A 17,403-nucleotide genomic window follows, 5' to 3' on the forward strand; every position below is an offset into this window, starting at 1 on the left:
GTTTCCTTGAAGTTTAAATTAGCCTTATTTTTAAGCTCAAGCCTTAAAATTATCTAATAAAATGAATAAACAGTAGCAAAGTGCATAAAATATATAAATTACAGTGGCTCCACATAATTTACTCCTTATGCAATCCGCTTTCTTCCGAGTGCTTGCGACGCTTCTTCCATGAAAGAATAAGACATGAGTTTTTCTAGCATGTGTCCCTTCGAGAGAGCCCCATTACAAAAAGATCCGTGGCCCACCTATGGACACTAGAAATCGGTGCCCACTCTAATTGGCGTGTTTTTTATTTGATTTGTGGGGGTGATTAGGTTGAGTTGTGGATGTTGGAGTCGCCACCAGCCAATTAATATCAGAAACCTGCAGTCGGCTAAAACTCACGAAATATGTAAGGTTGGAGAAATCCGAAGACTCTCTTACCTTAGATTGAATCCTGGTCTGCAATTCGGGATTCCGGATAAGGGACCTCAGTTACAAAGAGGGAAGGTGTTAGGCACCCTCTATTCCAGTACAAATGTACGGTCTCTACTTAGTATGGTAAGGCACTCTCAAGGATTGAATGATGTAGTTGAAGTAGGACTAGGCACACGTGGATTTCTAATGCAGCAAGATTTGATATTTCGGCAAGCCACAGAGCATACGTCCAATAATGTGTCTAGAAAGCGGATGTAATGATACTTATGCAAAAAAGTAAAGAAAAGTGGATTAGATCACTAGAAATTTCTGATGTGACAGAATCCGATGTACGGCAAGTCACAGATCATACGTTCACTAGAGATCTAGAGAAACAAGAGGGTTGAGAAGGAAATAGATGTCATGATGAATGCTTGTATGTAAAATGAAAAGATCTTTGGCTTGAACTTGAATAAGCTAAGACATGGGTTGCACCATGATCAATCCGGGTTAGACTTGAGGTTTGAGATGGTTGGGAGGAGGCTAAGGGGTAGCTGAAAAATCTGAACTTTAAGGCTTAAGAGCTCTCTCTCTCTCTCTCTCTCTCTCTCTCTCTCTCTCTCTCTCACACACACACACACACACTTAGATTTTGGAAATGAAAAGTGGTTGTGAAATGTGAAGAGCAGAGGGCTATTTATAGCCTTTCTGATGGCATTGTTATAATTGCTGGGTTTGAGAGGGGTAAAAGCTGACACGGCAGCTTGAGATTGGTTAAGAAGAGAGGAATGTTACGTGGTATGCTCTCATTGGCTCTTGGAGGTGGTAAAACGGTAAATAAGGTAAGCTAGAGCGGTAATTCTATATGAAAGTTGACTTTCGGGTATAGAGACAGCTGTTGCTCGAAGGACACATGCGTCCGACGAGCGAAGGTAATCAGATTACCGCCCATGCTGGGTTTGGTCCGAAACTCGTGTGGCTGGTTCCACGCACATTTTTTTAAAGGACGGTAGTCAAACTACTGCTCGGGTACAGTTTTTTCGAAATTTAGCTGATGGGTCCTTTTTTGGGTCCTGAAAAAGGAACAAAGTCCGTTTTGGATATTTGGCTTGAAAATTGCTCAAAATTGGCTTGATTGTGACCTAAAAATGGCCCGAGAAATTGGTTGATTGTGGGTGAAGGTTTGGGTATGCTTTGGCTTGAATGATGGCTTGTAATGGTTCAGGTTTGGTTGGGGTTTGGATCATGGTTCCCGGATTGTCCTAGCTTTCTCAAGATATTATCCTGGGTGGGGTGTCTACAGATGCCCCTCTTTGGCCCAGGTTGCAAGCAACTGAGTGTCAAAGTGAGTGGAACCCCACCCTTCTGGTTAGAAAAGGTAGTGATTCGAATCTGTTGCCTACCATTGTATCATTGTCAACTGACTGTTTGGAAAAGAGATGACTTGCACATATTATAGGGGCTGAGAAAAATGTTGTGATTGTCCCTGCACGTTGGTGCGGCATTACAGGTCACCAATCACAACCCTTTCACATCAGATTGTTAATAGCATTGGAGGGTAAGTCTGAAAAGTAGGGCCTCTGCGCGTTGGTGCGGCTTTACGAGGATTCTCGTACTGTTTGGTCTGTCGTTCCTTTGTTACATAATTACCCTAAGATTATTCATTCTGTTTGATCGTTAAAGTGATTAGCTGCCCTGTGCGTTGGTGCGGCCTATCAGGAACTCACTACACCGACTTGGACTCGATCAAACTTTGCAAGCATCCCGGACTAGGTATGTGCAGATAATCTTATACCATGCAGTCTGCTGATTCTGATTATTCATTCTAGAGATAGATCCACTCATTTCTACTAGCATTCATACGACTGTCCAGATATAGAGATCGGGCCAACCATACTTGTATCATATACAGATTTGATCATCTTCCAAAAATCGAGAGAGACCAAATCTTCTTTAACTGTTTGCACTGACCGCAACTGGAGAATATGGAAGATTCCTCAGTGTACTGCGCGCCGCGTGCATTTTGAAAATTTTGTTTGAAAGTTATTCCTTTTGGAACTAAACTCCTTGGGGATTTTATTTTTAAAAAAATTAGATTTTTTGAAAAATATCCATTTGATCTTGCAGGTGGGCGCCATCATTTGGTTTTTATTTGTAAAAGTTGCATTGCCTCCACAGATAAGCTGATGGGGCTAATGGTTTAGAATATTTTTTGAATTTTTTGAAAGATCCGTCTGATCTTGCTGATGAGCGCAGTCGTCCGGTTTTTATTGTACGGTCTGGATCGAATAGCCAGATAGCCTCCACTAATAAATTAATGGGCCAATTGGGGAACATGGGCCTGATTTGGACATGTAGGCCTAGGACCATGGGCCTTGAAATCGGGCTTGTGAAGTGGGCCTTGCTTTGGATATGTGGGTCTAGGAAATGTTCTTAAAAAACATGGGCCTTGAATCATGGGCCTTTGGACAATGGGCTTGGTGGGCTTTTAACATGTGGGCCTTGTGGATTTTGAACTTGTGGGCCTTGTGGGCTTTGAAATGTGGGCCTTTGGGGCTTTGAACTTATGGGCCTTGTGGGCTTTGAAATGTGGGCCTTCGGGGCTTTGAACTTGTGGGCCTTGTGGGTTTTGAAATGTGGACCTCTGAGGCTTTGAACTGTGGAACATCTGAAGCTTTGAAATGTAGGCCTCTAGGGCTTTGAAATGTGGATCCCCGACTTTGTTGGCTGCTTGTCCTGTATATGTATGAATGCCTTTGTTTTTTGTTTTTTGTTTTTTTGTAAAGAAAGGAAAGCGATGTATAGAAAGACTTTTTTGAAAGGAATGAAAATTTTTGTTTATGCCAAATTTGTCAATGTTTGCTTACGTTTGAACTCATGTTTGGATGGTGGAATCAGAATATTGAACTTAACCCACGTCGAATTCGGTGTTCTGAGTTGTTTACTAGGGATCCCAGCTCCCTGAGAATAGCGCATACTAGGATCATGCCTCTTGGATGCAAGACGCTTCGCCTTATCAAGGAGTACATGTTACAATTCTTACTGAACTAAGAGGCTTCTTGTTCACTCCCCAAGTATAGGGTTGTGATGTAGTAATAAACTCGGTAAGACCGAGGTCGAATCCACAGGGACTGATACCTGTACGTTATCTGAAACCGAGTAGAACTAGAACTAGACTAAGATGTGATCTAAACCAAATAGAGTTAAGGAATAATTGTGGAATAATTATCTAAAACTTTAAGGAATTCAGAGGAAGAAAACTAGGGATTCAGAGGATCCACTTGTAGGGATCAGGGAGATCTTATGCCTGCATTAAGAAATCATGGAATTTAACTAGACTTCCTTTGATATAGTTTTCAAGAGGTGAAGGGTATATGAATTAGAATGGATTCCATCACCATACCATGCCCAGGAGACAAAGTTAACAAAAGAATTAAACTAATTACCAACCAATCAACATGCCATGAAGGTCAGGAAGGGTTCTGTCATCTTACCATGCCCATGGGACAATGATGAACAATAGGGGTTCCTGACTTCATAAACATAAAAGGGAAAAAGAAATACTCAAAGCCATTGCAAATCCATTGTAATTTCAGTCACAACAGACTATAAAAGACTAGGAAAAATATTCCTTTAATAATCAAATATATCAAATTCAGTTTATGAATTAAAGGCACACAGTAAAATCTCCCATCTCGCTACAGGCTTCACCTCTTAGTCCTAGCTAAGAGGTTTAGCTACGCATGAATGGGCTAACTTCAAATATCAAAAATAGAAGAAGGAGAAAAGAAAGAGACAAGAAAAAAACCAGGTCCAGGTCCAGCCCAAGCGACGTTGCCAGCACTTCACGTTTCTTCCTTTTCTTCCTTCCTTCAAAGCCAACCCCTGCCGATACCTTTCCTTCACACGCTGCCTCCCTCTTTATAACTGTCTTAGACGGTGGAGAAATCGGCTGGAGGAGAGACATCACACAATCAATGTGCGTGTGTAAGTTGGCTGTCATAAGGAAACTTGCTTAAACCCTATTTACATAGCCAAAACGAAAGCCAGAAATTGCCCACTTTCCTTTCTGATTGGCGGGTAATCTTTCATTCTACACCATTCACATTGTTAGCCATAGGTTGATCCTTTGATGGGTCATCTTTCTGTCCCTAATAGTCTCATCTTTCAGCGTTTAATTAGCCAGCCAAGACTCTGTTTTTACCAGCAGATGGACTCTTGTTGCTTCTTGTGTTTGATTTGTTTCTTTGGATGGCTCGGATTGTCGCTCACTGATCCCTGGCCCACCAAGATCCTTGTGCGGAGCTACTGTAAAATCGTTGCGGAAACTTGTTTACGCAGCTGCAAAGATTGCGCAGCTACAAAGATTACGCAGCTGCCAAGATTTACGTAGGGACGGTGTGGATTGTCTGGACATCCACTCACAGTGGCCCACAACTCCTCTAAACCGCTACTGTCCCTTAATCTCGTAATGCAGAGGCTCCCCTTTTGTTGAGAACTGTGTGTTCGTATGTGCATCCCAACATGTGATCTTTTGAGGGTTTTAATCTTCGGTAAACCATTTGCATTATGGACGGTTTGGATCATCCACGTGGGTCACGATGGTGGCCCACAACGATCCGTAAGATGGCCTCCTGCGTCGGCTGCGCGTGAAGGAAAAACAGAGTCTGTTTCCTTCTCTGTTTGTGAAGTCGAGTGGGTGCGGGTCAAACGCAGTCAAAACTGCGTATTATGCGCCAGTACACATCCAGTGTGTACTCTCTCTCACAAAAATGGGTCCCACCCTGATGCATGTAATAAATCCGCTCCGTCCATTTGGTTCTTCTCATAATTTAAGGCGTTGAGACCAAATTTTAGGCATATCCAGATCTCAGGTGAGCCCAAAATCAATGGTTTATGGGCTGCTCTGAGCGTTGGGCCACTTGCAGAGGGATCCAATGACTAAAATTTGACGTGTACGGTTCATTTATGGTCCTCAGGCCACGTATGGAGTTTCGAACCGATCGGATGGTGGGAACCCTATGATCTTGCATTCTGGACACTTTTCAGGCCACTTGAGCTTCAAGTCCTTGATTTTCTTGGATCCCTGGCATGCAAATCTATCGATCTTGGTCTCCTAGGGTCTTTCGCTTGCCTTGGTGACTTGAGACTGTTAAATCTATGCTTTTAACATCCTTTACAGCCCATGCTTGTAAATATACTCTGCATCACAAATACGATTAAATCAGGTCATTAACCGGCATCATGCTTGTAAATCCAGGAAATAATTGGGGTCTAATATGCAGTATTTGACCCTCAACAATTACCTTGGCTTCTCCTGTTCATACACTTTTTATTTTCTTTTTTCTTTTCTAGTCATTTTTGCCCGTAGCACGTTTTCAGGTTTTCACCACGACTGACTTTCTCATCATTTTTGTATGTGGCGCCCTTTCAGATTTTTACCTTGTCCCAAATTTTTGTTCTTGCCTGCCCCTTGATAGCTGTGCTCTTTTTACCCTTAGTGCCTTTTCAGGTTTTCACCAAGTCCGCTACATGCCTGCTATTTTTACTCGAGGCGCCCTTTTGGGTTTTCACTTCGCCCATTTTGCTTAGGCACGTTGCTTTTCTTTTGATTTCTCTTTTTCTTATACAGAGGCGGGAGGATAGACTCCATTCATTGCCGGCCGATTCGAGAGCTGCCTGACTTTGTCTTCAATCACAACCGTGAAGCTGTTGACATTGGGTTAAACTATCCTAAGGGAAAAATGGGCTGATGAATTGTGTTCTCACTCATTGGGTTTGACTTCTTCTTCTTCTTCTTTTTTTAGACTGCACGCTTTATTTGTCCGTTTTTTTTCTTTATCTTTTTTTTTAACCTTTTATTTTTTTAGAACACTTATTGGAAGGAATGAATGATGATGGAATGTACCTCAGGATGCTAACCTCTTGTTGTTTAACTTCAGCTTTACGATTGTGGTTCTTGACATAGTTTGGTAGGCTTACCCGTGATAGATATTCACGTTGTCGGCGTTGATGGGTTCTTGAAGATCTTTGCCCCTAATGATGGTGAGACGAGGGGCACCTTCCGAAGGAACTTCACAAACGATCAACGGATCATCCTAGAATGGCTTGGACTTACCCCCTGGATTTAGTAGGCGCAATGGTAAGATATGCATTATTACCATGTTGCTAACCTTTCTTTTAGACTTGCTTGTCGTTGGTCCTAGCGATCGTCGTGTGCTTTATGTCTGCAAGATGTAGTTGGTTGTATCGAGATTACCACTAATCATTTTCATTGACTTCTCTTTTTCATTCATATTAATGATGCAGGATGTTGTCGACGTCCGCTTTTGTCTACCGCAAGAATGTACTCATGACCATTGGATGCCTTTTGGGTCATTCTTTTGATGATGTCCACACCCTATAATGAAGAGGGGTTAGGGTGTTGCCAAGTTATAAAGACTCGAAGCATGCACATGGATCTATTATGCGAGCTTCGGATACTTAAAGTACTTCCTGACATGCTGCAATAGCTTATCTCCATCATTCATTAGTAGGACTCCATCGTAGATTTTAGACATGATCTTGACAGCTTTGCTTGTTGGGCTTGACTTTAGGCTTCATAACAGATGGTGTATGACTAGCTCTTTATTTGATCTGGTTAAGGCTTCCTAGGAAAATGCAAGGTTGAATAGCCCTGACCTTAAGAATTCTATCACCCTTTGCTTGTACTCAAGAGGTGAGGATCTCTTTATACGTACTGTTCTAGGGAGCTCAAGGGATCCTAAGTTTACAATTTCAAAATCATCCGTAACGACATTGGCCTTTGTGAGCTTTCTGAGGGAATCCTCTAGCTTGAGAGTTGGATCATCATTTTCCACATCCTGGGATTCATCCAAATCCATGAGTTTGAAGTCTAACTCTATATCGAAATCATATGAGTCAACTTCAAACTTAGGTGTTGTAACAGACGCATTTGACACATTATTGCTTGTGAGTTTTGAAAGATTTTCTACTGTTTTTGTGTTTTGAGAATTTTCTGATTTTTTTGGATTTTGACAAATATATGATTTTTTGGCATTTTGACAAGTATCTGATTTTTTTTGGTATTTCAAAAATATCTAATGTTTTTGGCTTTTGGAATTTTTTTTTTTTTTTTTAATTTTTTTAGAAAGACGGTGATGTGAACTAGAGATTGCTTAATTCGACTTAAGAAGTCAAATATTATTTTCTTTTATTGTGTCATCCTAGGGATCGTGAACCAACTGTTACCCTGTACTCCCTCCCCTTAGGACGAAGGGCCAGACGGATCAGTAGGTGGGCCCTCATTGTTGTGCCCAAATGTCGTGATGAGTTTGGGATTGGGCTCTGAGTTGGTGTTGGATGCCACTTTTCTTAGCTCATCCCCGATGCATCGTGAATCTTTGGATTCTTCCTACTCAGGTGACACCCAGACTGTGATCCAATAAATCAGGGAAAATTCTTGCACCTTGCCTTAGTCAGTTTCAAATAGCCCAATTGGGCTCATTTTGCCCATTTGATCCTTCACAGTGGATCTCAGCTTGCCAACCGAATAGATGATCCCTTCTTTGATGGATTTGATTAATGTGCGGATGAAGGGATCACCTCCCCTTGCCGACTTTACCCTCCTTCGGTCCATTTGTGCTTTGGTACCTCACTCTTAGGAGGCTGATATCTCAATCCTGTCATGCCTATATTTTCTTGATATTTGAGCTAATAATAAAAATGTTGGTGCTCGACTGAAGGGAAGATATAGTTTGATCCAATGGGACATGCAAGAGGCATATAATTTACAATCTTGAATTCGAGACTATGGTATGGGATATCCTCATCGGAGCATTATATGTCTATAATTGGGATATCTAGCTCTTGACAGTTGACTGCTTTTATCGGAAAGATTTGTTCGGCATTATCCAAAACAGTCAACACCTTATCTCCGAAAATGTATTTGGCCTTTTGGTGAAGAGTCGAAGAGAGAGCCTTGACTCTATGGATCCAAGACCGATCAGGGAGGAGATGAAATGAAGCTGTGATGTGAAAGACCTAAAAAGTGATGGTTGATGTTTTGGGGCTAATCAGAATCTTGATTTCAATCTCTTCCTCGACTTGTTTCCTAGAGGCGGGGACCAACTATGTAAGGCTCGTATCATAATTCGGACCGTTCCATAGACTCCCACGATCCTCCCCATCGAATTCCAATAATCCGTGACCTGTAATCGATGTTTACATGTGACCCTAAGTCGTATCTCATAAATCTGAGTAGGTTCAATCCGAGACTTGTACCATTGTGACCGCACAGTCGTCGTGGTTCCAACTTCACGTCTTGCACACCGATTCGATACCCTTGCTAGGAGATGTGGGCCCACGTTTATCACGAAGAAACACCACGCATTTACGAACCTAAGAGAATCTCTACAACCCATCCCATCAAACAATCAATCAATCAAAGTACGTAACCCATGCTTTCTTTCTCCCCAATTCAAGCAACCTACCCTAAGTCAACTCTCAAGTCAAGTACATCTATTAACTCACATCCATCACTCACAACCATCACCTCTCTCTTACAACCACCATTTCTATATCTCTTTCTCTACACATTTTCCAAGCAACAAAGAAGAAAAAAAAGTGGACGTCCAAGCACTTCCAAGGAGAGAAAAAGAGTGTATTGTGTGTGGCCCACTTCTTACCCCAAGATCCATCATCCTAACCCTTCATTTCTCATCATCTTCCATCGAAGAGAGACACAAGGAGTTCGACGTTCCATTAGACCAAGAAGATCGAATGATGGGTGTTTTATAGGCCTAGATTTCATGTTTTGATGATGAGCCAAGTGGGGCCTACCGATTGATGGTATGGATTTCGTTTTGGACCCTAGATGTGGTTGATGGCCCACCATGATTCACATGATTATTCTATGATAGGGCTATTCTCCATGGACATCATGATGTTTACTTTTCTAATTTTGAAAGAAGTCAGTTAGACCTTCCATTTTGGTGGAGAAGGAATCTCCACTATTGATTTTTGATTTGGTGAGCCCACATGTATTGGAACCCACTTGATGTATGATTGAATGCATAGAAGGGAGGGCTCATAGTGGCGGAGCCGTCCATCGCACGTGTCGCTCTCTCTCCCTCTCTTTTTCATTTTTTATGTGATGATGTGGCTGTGTGGCCCACCCGGATGGACCCCACCTTAATGTGTCTTATCCACACCATCTAGCCATTTGGTGGCCCACCTGGGCAGCACGTCTGTAGGTGGGGCCCACCTTAAATATGTGTTGTGGTCGGCACAATCAGACAGTCCAACTTCACTGATGGTAACTAACATATATATATATATATATATATATATATATATATATATATATATATATATATATATATATATATATATATATATATATATAGCTTAATTCAACAAACTTTGGGCGGGCTGCTCATGTAGGCCCCACCTTGATGTATGAACCTTATTCACATCGTCCATCTTATTTCTCAGCCCATTTTAGGCGTTGAGCCGAAAAATGAAGCTAATCCGATTTTCTGGCGGGCCATAGCACAGAAAATAGTGATATTTACCATTCAAATCTATTAGGGCCCACCTTAATGTTTCTACAAGCCAAAACATGCCAAATATTGGGCTCGTTTGGACTGTCTTGAGCCATATAATCCAATGGGTGGAGTAGATCCACCTGATGCGGGCCCCACCTAGGAAAAACCCCAAGAAAAAAATAATATAAGCAGCAGACGTTGCTGCTACTAGCATCCTGCTGCGTAGGGCCCTATAGGCAGGGACCGTGGGCCCCACCGTGATGTGTGTGGACGTCAACACCATGCATTTGGTGGGGCCCCCTTTAGGGCAGTGGGGACTCATTGATCTGTCGTACGTGGCAACTCAAGTGGCCCACGCCATAGGAAACAACGAGGGATTCGTCTGCTATTGAAATCCCTTAGATTCCCAGAGGTTTTGGATGACTATAATTTATTTATTTATTTATTTTGATGGGTCTGTGTGACCTTATCAACAGATTGGATGGAAGATCATGTTATGGTGGGCCCCACGTGGGACCCACTGATGTATATATTGTATTCCACACCTTCTATCAGTGTGGACCCCACCATAAGGTATATGCTTTATCTATGCCGTTGTTGAGACTCAAATATTGCATAATTTTTTTCATTTATATCTTGGTTTTATGAACATAAATCATCTTAATATTCTATTTTACTCATGTATGTGTTGCAAGGTGAATTTAAGATCTTTGATTGAAAAATGGTGCCAAAAAGTAAGAATTTGATGCTTAAAAATCACCAAGGTAAGAGATGGATCTTAGAAGATCAAGATTGAAGAATTCACATGTCAAAGATCCAAGAAAACCAAGCAATAAATGAAGAGAATCGAAGATTTGAAGTGAAGAATCCTGAAATTGTCCTGAAAAAGTATATTATGAAGCTGTGAAGTTTATTTTGAAAAACTGCGTAGCAGGAAGTCTGTTTTAAACGAACTATGCAACGAGAAGTCTATTTTGGAAAAATACTTATATTTGAGGCGTTTTCTAGGGTTTTCAACTTTGTACGAAAATTGGAGTTCCCTACTTATAAATAGGGCCTCCTAGGGCATTCTTAAACATTATTCAAGGCATTCAAGAGCAATATTTAGGGTTTTTAAAAAGTTTTTAGTTTTATTAAAGCTTTATAAGTTGTTTTTTTTATTTTAGATCTTTTCTATTTGTATTTTTTTTCTTTCTTTCTTGTTGCTTTTTATTTCTGCAATTTAATTATGTTTTTCTAAGTTCCATCTAGCCCAAGCTAGAAGGGAAGCACATGGGTTTATTATTTCTTTAAGATTATGATGATTGATTGTTTTAATGATGAGAAGAATGGTGTATGCATGTTATTTATTATTTAGGTTTTGTTTTTTTATCCTCTTGTGAGATCCATATGTTTCCATCATATGAGATCAACATTGATGGATAGGCTTACCCTAAATTAATCAGATTTCCTAGATAGGAGATGTTCTCAACCTGTTATATTTCTTTGATATTCATTATCCTATAGATATTGAATACTTAAAATCACTGGCGCTTGAGAATATATATCAATGGTGCAGATCCATTATTTTCTAATCTTTTATATCATTTATTAAATATTTAAACTGTTTTATTTTCCGATTAGGCTGACCATAGTGCTCAGATCCTAGTTGTGTTATCCAAGTCATCATGATTTTGGAACATTAACCTATGTGTGAAACTTTGAAGCTTGGGTGTTATTTTATTCAGTTGAATTACATCCATTCAAAAATCCCAAAATCAAATCATCAGTTTAGTTTTTATTACTTAGTTTGTTTTACATTTGATTTTTTTCCTTCTCGCAATTCATCTCCCTGTGGGATCGACCCTGTATTCACAGGATATTATTTATGAACCTCTGCACTTGGAGGCAAGCAATCAAGTTTTTGGCGCCGTTGCGTGGGACCTACTGATGTATATATTATATTCCACACCTTCTATCAGTGTGGACCCCACCATAAGGTACATGCTTTATCTATGCCGTCTATCTCTATAGAGCCCGCTGATGCATGTGTTGCATCCAAACTGTCCAACCATTTTGAAAGATAACTTTAAGGCTTGTGATAAAAGAAAAATGAGACAGATCTAGGATCAGGTGGACCACATTACAAGAAACAGTGGGTTTGAACATCCACCATTAAACCCTTGGGCTTCAAAGTTTGGACCAATATGATATTTCTTTTTCCTCTAAATCCAGGTCTTTGTGACCTTATGAGTAGGTTGGATGGGAAATAAACCCTATGATGGGGCTCACCGGGATTTAACCGTGGAACTCATTATCACTATTATTAGATATGGTATGACCTAGTTGATAGTTTGATATGATTCATTATATATATATTGATTTCTAAAAAATAGATGAGTTGGGTTTGGCCTATTTGAATTGGCCCATTCAACTCGGCCCTTTCGACTTGGCTCGTTTGATAAGGCCTAATATAATATATGAGGCCCATTGACGCGGCCCACCTTGATATATATGAGACCCATTTGATATGGCCCATTTGATGTATTTGAGGCCCATGGGTTGAGGGCCAATGGGATGTATATCAGGTCCATTGCAATGTGTGATTCCACCATGGTTTATATAATGATGTTTATGGCGGGCCATGCCTTGGGAGCAATGATGGTTTAACGTCCACATTAGAAGTATTATGTTGGTTAAATGTCCGCATTGTAACTCTCCCTAGGGCTCATTGATAAGCCCATACTTGTTGTGTGTAGGCCGTCTAGGCCCATCTTCGTCGTGAGGATAGTTCATCACCTTATAACATGCTTAGTATAACTCCATGATTCATGCCCATGATATGAGGAGTGACTGATCATAACATATGTCATTGGGTAGATTATTCATGGGACTCACTGATAGGAGTTACCCACATGAGCGCACGGTACGCGTAAGATTCCTGCATGATTTGACTGTGTGACTCATGCATTTCGCATATGTGTAACATGATCATTGTACTCCCTAGCGACATCAGGACTGTGGTCTCTATAGGCATATCGTGGATGGCCGGATTGGATACCGAAAATATTGACTTTAGCACTGTGGGTTCATACGATGTCCTTGGGTGAAAATTCTAAAACCTTTTTGGTACCAGGAGATGCTCCAACGTTTAGACCGAGTGGATACACGAGCACACGAATGCCGAATACTAGTAGGTCGCGTCTCCCACTGTGTCGTGGTCGATTAGAAGGGGGTGTGGCCTTATCTGCCCGAGTGAGAGGGTTGTAAGCTAAGCTGAGTTTGACCAGCTCGCAAATGAGTCCGCTATCGACGAGCCGGGTAGGCATTGACAGACTACTGATCAAGCGGATAGTGTGGTCTCTTCCACTCACTAGGCTGTGCGGCTATGGAGGCAGCAGTCAGTGTGGAGTGTACTAGACCCCGGTGATATCTCAAAGGAAAATTGTACTAACATATGTTCTTGATGAGGACTGACATGATTGCATTGCATGTCGCATATGACATTTGGTTATGTAGGCCTCGCATCTCATGGCCTTGGTATGGCTGATAGCATTTCATGCCTTGCATCGCATAGCCTTAGTACGACTGATAGTATTCATGGACTTACTGGCATATTTTGACATTACTCTGATACTGCATACTTGGCACTTGCCTCGTGCACACACTTACAGCACCCTCTAAGCTTTTGTAAGCTTATGCAGGACCGTTGCGTACAGGTAACGTTGGATCGCAACAGCGCTGAGGTAGGAGCATGCATCAGATTATTTTGGAGTTTTTTGATCACCTTGTATTTTCCTTTCTGCATTTTACTTAAAGCTTTTGATATAGTGGATATGTGGTGATGTTGTTTTGTGACTTGGTTATGCTTGTGGTTATGCTCCATTTAAAAAAAAATCATATTGAAAATCCTCCTTGTTGGATCCCAAGATCGGAATCTGGCATATAAATGCCGGGAGCCGAGAATGGGACACTATAAAGGCTGTCGGCGCCGGATTCGGCAATCAGGAATTTTGTGAGCCCGTTTTTCGAGTTTGGGGCGTGACAAATCGTCCTAAACTCTTCTCTTGAAGGATCGAAGACTGAGTAGAGCTAGGTAAGTCCCTTTGAGTAACAGAATGTCCTTCCTAGAAAGTTACCACATGATTGAAGCTAGACCCTGATTTTGTTACGGCATACGGTATGTTGATCGGGGAAGGAGATTTCTCTTGGAGCATGACAGTTAGAGTAGAGACTGGATATGTAGGTGGTGCCTCTTGCAAGACAGAAGATGTATGGATTGGATTGATTGGAGGTGGCTCTTGTAGACTTGTGGGCATGAAGATTGGACTAGTTAAAGATGCCCCTTGCATATTTAAGGGCACAAAGATTAGACTGGATAGGTGTGCCCCTTGTAGACTTGGGGCCACAGAGCCTGAACTGGTTGGAGATGCCCCTTAGATCTTGGACCGCATGCTTCAGGGTGAAACAACGGTCCGTTATGTGGCCTTGGGATTGGTGGTATGCACAGTACTCATTCTCATTATAATTTGGTGGCAGAGGGTTTGGTGGGAGCCTAAGCAGTAGCAGTGTAAGTATTTACCTTTGGACTAGCGTGGCTAGTACTTAACTGTACGTTTAAGCTATCTGTGTAAACTGCTTAGGTTCCCGGGCCATCCTCATCTGCTGACCATGATTGGGGTACGGGGAATCTCCCTTTGCTGTTGTTGTTGCCATTGTCCCTCTTAAGGAGTGAATTGAGCACCTTGGGTAGAGGCGACGAAATTGTCTTCTTCTGTTAGATGAAGGTAAGGAAATTTCTGTTACCATTCTCGTGTCCATTAGGCATTCCTTCCACTATCCGTTGTACTAGGGAGGCCCGATGAGGCTATCGAGGGGAGATCGTCCCAGCCCTTATTCCGGCTTCGACTTGTTCCCCAGCATGGATGAGTTGGGTAAAGTTGGCATATGGATACGAGACGAGGTATCTAGAGATACTTGGGTTTACCGAGTGGATGATCATGTAGATTTGCTCCTCATCATCAATGGGTGTTTTCAATCTAGCGGGCATTGCCCGCCACCGTCCAACGTAAGCTGACAATGACTCATTATTCCTCTGCCTTAAGGCAGCAAGATCTGCTCTTTTAGGTGCTACATTAAGATTGTACACAAAACGAACAATGAAAGCTTGGGAAAGTTGTTTCCAAGTTTTAATTCAATGGTAGTTTAATGACGTGTACCAATCTAACACATCACCTTTCAAAGATTTTTAAAACAAACGGATCAATGATTCGTCATTACCTGCCATAGTATTAAGCTCTCCACATAATGCTCTTAAATAGCCCATAGGACATCTCATACCATCATACCTTTTGAATTTTGGTATCTCAAAGTTTTGAGGTACCATTGCATTAGGGAAGGGACAAAGATCCCTAAACTTGGTGGATGAGAGATCCACCCCCTGCTGCTTCCGTAGCTTTCTTTGCATATCTTGCAATTGCTTTCGGAGCTCTTCAATTTTAGAGGGACAGGTCGAGAGGGGTTTTGCCCCTTGGAATTGATTGGATCTCCTATTAGGAGGAGATGTGCAGGAGGGTTGCTCCCATTTGTATGTTGGGCTGATTCTGCAGGAAGAGTGAGAACAAGATTTGCTGGAGGCATGAGGGAAAAGGCAAAATGAGTTTAAGGGATTGAGCTATTTTGCACACTAAGTTGTGTCACCTGCGTGCTTGGTATGGCACTGGGTACTAGGCGAAGTAGCAGCTTTTGCAATGTTCATCTCATTCATGGTTACATTAACTAGTGAGTCTATTGGAGCCGCCGGAGGTGTCGGCGCCGGCGCTGGTGCTGGTACTGATATTTCAGGAGCTGGCTGAGCTGCCGCCTCTTCTTCATGGGTAGTCATAGCTGCATGGGCTCGAGTAGTCGTGCCTAGGATTGGTGCCCAAATAAGTGTAAGCCAAAGACTGCTGTTTTTTAGTTAGTTTATTTGTTTTGTCTTATGATTGTTATTAATTTTTTTTTTGGTTTTCTATGAACGCAATAATGAATGTCCCTTGAGATTGGAATACCACACACTTTCAAGTCGAGTCTCAGCTAGTGCGCTCTAGCATTTCCCCAGTGGAGTTGCCATTCTATGGACACTAGAAATCAACGCCCATGCTGATTGACGTGTTTTTATTTGATTTTGTGGGGGTGATTAAGTTGATTTGTGGATGTTAGAGTCGCCACTAGCCAATTAATCTTAGAATCCCGTAGTCAGCTAAAACCTGCGGAATATGTAAGGTTAGAGAAATTCGAAGACTCCTACCTTAGATTGATTCCTGGTCTGCAATCCAGGATTTCGGGTAAGGGACCTCAGTTACAAAGAGGGAAGGTGTTAAGCACCCTCTCTACTCGTACAAATGTACGGTCTCTTCTTAGTGTGGTAAGGCACTCTCAAGGGTTGAATGATGTAATCGAAGTAGGACTAGGCACACGTGGATTTCTGATACGGCAAAATTTGAGATTTCGGCAAGTCACAGAGCATACGTCCAACAATGTGTTTAGAAGACGGATGTGATGATACTTATGTAAAAAGGTAAAGAAAATTGGACTAGATCACTAGGAGTTTCTGATGTGACAGGATCCGATGTATGGTAAGTCACAGAGCATACGTCCATTAGAGATCTAGAGAAATAGGAGGGTTGAGAAGAGAATAGATGTCGTGATGAATGCTTATATGTAAAATGAAAAGATCTTTAGCTTGAACTTGAATAGGCTAAGACATAAGTTGTACCATGATCAATCCGGGTTAGACTTAGGGTTTGAGATGGTTGGGAGGAGGCTAAAGCGTAGCTGAAAAATATGAACTTTGAGGCTTGAGAGCTCCTTCTCACCCTTACTCTCTTCCTCTCTTTCTCTCTTTCTCTCTCTCCCTCACTTGGATTTTGAAAATGAGAAGTGATTATGAAATGTGAAGAGGAGAAGGCTATTTATAACCTTTTCTGATAGCATAGTTGTAATTGCTGGGTTTGGGAAGGGTAAAAGCTGACATGACAGCTTGAGATTGATTGAGAAGAGAGGAATAGCATGTGACATGCTCTCATTGGCTCTTGGAGGTAGTAAAACGGTAAATAAGGTAGGTTGGAGGGGTAATTCCATATGAAAGTTGACTTTCGGGTACAGAGACAGCCGTTGCTCGAAGGAGACATGCGTCCGGCGAGCAGAGGTAATCGGATTACTGCTGGCGGTAGTCCGACTACCGCCCCAGCTAGGTTTGGTCCGAAACTCGTGTGGCTGGCTCTGCGCACATTTTTTGACTACCGCAGGAGGTAGTCAAACTACCGCTCGGGTACAGTTTTTCCTGAAATTTGGTCGGTGGGTCCTTTTTTGGGTCCTAAGAGCGGAATAAAGTCCGTTTTGAATATTTGACTTAAAAATGGCTCAAAATTGGCTCAATTATGACCTGAAAATGGCCTGAGAAATGGGTTGATTGTGGGTGAAGGTTTGAGTATGCTTT

The sequence above is a fragment of the Magnolia sinica genome, chromosome 5 (genome assembly GCF_029962835.1).
Source record: "Magnolia sinica isolate HGM2019 chromosome 5, MsV1, whole genome shotgun sequence".
NCBI lineage: Eukaryota > Viridiplantae > Streptophyta > Magnoliopsida > Magnoliales > Magnoliaceae > Magnolia > Magnolia sinica.